We start from the raw sequence: 2,917 nt of genomic DNA, 5'->3' as shown, positions 1-2,917 counted from the left end.
TCCTCTGAGCGTAGTTTGGCGCGCAAGCGGAGCTCATCCGCAGTCGAAGCGGCACTCATGTAATGTGAACGCCCGCAGCATCGAGCGGCCGCTGCTGCGGGTTTGTCAAGCGGCTGATCGCAAGACAAAGCTTGCTGAACCATCACACCTGGCTGCGCATTTGTTGGTGTGGAGCTGCTGATTTGTAATTATGTCATGTACAAGTATTTTTAACAACTTATATCCGAGTTTCAGCACATAACGAACGACACGGCCGCTAGGCTGGCATGGTCACATTTGACGCGCTATAACTTGTTAGCAACCAAAATAATGCAACGTTTTTTTCTGCAGAATGGTAGACGACGTCCTTGACTTCAATCAGAGGGATTTTAAAAAAAATTAAAAATGGCCTTTTTGAGAAAATTATTTTCAAATTTCGGCGTTTTTGGTAAATCACTTACATTTCAGCCCACTTATCGAGTAAAACGGAGCGCGATAAAACCACGCAAATTATTTTAAAAGAGAGCGAAAGTATCAAAGTTAATATGTACCGATTTTTATCATCCTCACTTTAACTTGCTTGTAGCAATAAACTACGGAAATACAGGTATTTTGTGCAATTTGCCAAGTTGGTGATTTTTTTCGTCAAAAGTGCTTCGACAAGCAAGAAAAATAATAGACTCATAAAATTGTATTTCACTTGTTCTTTAAGGGGAATAAATATTGTGACGAAGAAGTGCACCGTTTTTTCCCTAGGTGCGCTCAAAATTCAGAAATCGCGAAATTGGCGGGAAAGCGTTTTTTGCGGCCAAAATTTGTATATTTTTTTTCAGGCGAACAAAATTTTTTTTCGCAGAACTAACTGCGAATCCATTGTTCTGGGTGTAATGCCTAGACCTACAGTAAATTTCATCAAAATCGGGAATGGTGACCGGGACCTCGTGTTTGATCTTATCTGGACACACCCCCCTTCAGGAAAAAGAAAAGCATTCCTGGCGTTAGCAGCCAAAACCACCTTGAGAGCAGCCCGACAACAGCGCAAGAGGGGGCAAGGAACAATAGCCCTTGTTGGGTGCCAGTCGTGGTTTTGTGTGCGCCTTGTGAATATTCTGCGACGTCGACAATACTAGCTTTTCTTGTGGAACGTCACAAGGGGCCTCTGTCTACGTCATACTAGTGGTGATGTCGCGAGGTGCTGAAAACTCAGATGAGCACTCACGCTTACTTTAAAGGGGTACTGACACAAAAATTTTGGCCTCGCGTTTTTTTGCTGCAGTGTGTTGCTGCGGGCCTGTTAGTCATAACACGGCACATCGTTTGCTGCAGGGCGCTACAGATAATTAATTACAGGCTCCTCATTCCCAACCAGTTTCGGTTTCAAAAATGACAAGCCTCCGGGCGCAACTATCGCCGACTAGCGGGTGCAGCGCTCGATCACGTCAGCACACAGAACTGTGATGCACTTCCGCGCGGTTCGCAAGCAGCCGCCAAGAAGTAGGCTGCTGCAGCGAACGCAGCAAAAAAACATGGCGGCTATGACGTCGTCACAACTTGTTGCAGCGTGGTCACATGAGGGAAGTAGGGGGGTCACCGAGGGTCACCTTTGAGGGTGTCAGTAGCGCAAGGGTGTCGACCGCTCACACAAACTTCAAAATTCATTTAAAGTACATTCCAAGCTATATGCATTCGCTGTTGATATTTTGCAGATGATATACGCATGTTCACGGGAATCAAATCCTGCAAGCTATCTCGGCCGCAAAATATTGTGTCAGTACTCCTTTAAAAGCAAATTAAAATATGTTATAGCAACGTTCGTTAGTCATAATCGGTCAGAAGTGCCCACAGCGCTCAAGACTGTTGAACAGCACAATCATCTCGGGTTTCCAGATTTAGTGTCAGGGGTCCTTTAACATGCCATTAAACCTAAGTGCACAAGTGCTTTTGTATCTTTTCATCGCTGAAGTGCAGTAGGGATTGAAACCACAGGCCCGTGCTCAATTAGTACCATGCAGCTGGCACAAAGCTACCACGATGAAGCAGTGTAATTTATGGAATCTGAAGAAACGGCAATGTATATCGTAAATACATTAATTTTCTTGTAGACACATTTTTTTTATTTCGGCACATGGCTTCAAGACTGAAAAGTTGCTCCTGCAAACGATTTATGTCAGCAAATTTTTCATCGGTACACCTCTGCAATGTCTTGGCCACATTGCTACCCTTGATGCCCACAAACACTCTCAAACTGTCGGCATGAAATGATATTGGCTAAGAGGAATCCTTCACTGTTTATAAATATTGGCCGAACTGCCTCAATATTGTAGCTTTTTGACTGCTGACGCTTCAGAAGTAACAGGCTCGCAATTTATCAGTCTGTTTTCTCTCAAGCCAACTCTCTTGAATGCAGCTTTATGTCAAAGCTACTCATAGTTTTTCAGTTCATAGCAGCTCTCTTTAAAGGGGCCCTGCAACACTTCTTCCATGTGGTCAGAAAACGCTGCCAATTGGTAGTCGAGGCTCGCAAGAGCACCTGAGCCAAACATTATAGCACAGCGCACGGCCTGGAATTCACAATGAATTCTCAAAGTTAGCTAGAAATTGTTCGCTTTTCTCTGAATAAACGATGCCATAAGCCCAAAGTCTATGGCTATTGGCTGATTTAAGCATCATAAGCTGCATAGTTACCGCGGGATGCCGCCACGTGCCCATGCGTGCACTCGCAATCACACTGAAAGTAAGCCGCACATTAGAAGGAAAAAAAAAATAACCAAGGTCATGACTCGCACTGACAAACAGACGCATCCTCTGGCCCCCTTGTCAACCCCCCCCCCCCCTGCATAGCATTTAGCGCGCTCGCTGGTACAAAAGGAGAAAGGAAGCACTTAAAGCATGCGACATATCCCTTTAACTCCACTTATACTAGACGGTTTCTAAAAAA

This window comes from Rhipicephalus sanguineus, chromosome 5 (assembly GCF_013339695.2).
Source record: "Rhipicephalus sanguineus isolate Rsan-2018 chromosome 5, BIME_Rsan_1.4, whole genome shotgun sequence".
NCBI classification, from domain to species: domain Eukaryota; kingdom Metazoa; phylum Arthropoda; class Arachnida; order Ixodida; family Ixodidae; genus Rhipicephalus; species Rhipicephalus sanguineus.
This window is presented reverse-complemented; position numbering follows the sequence as displayed.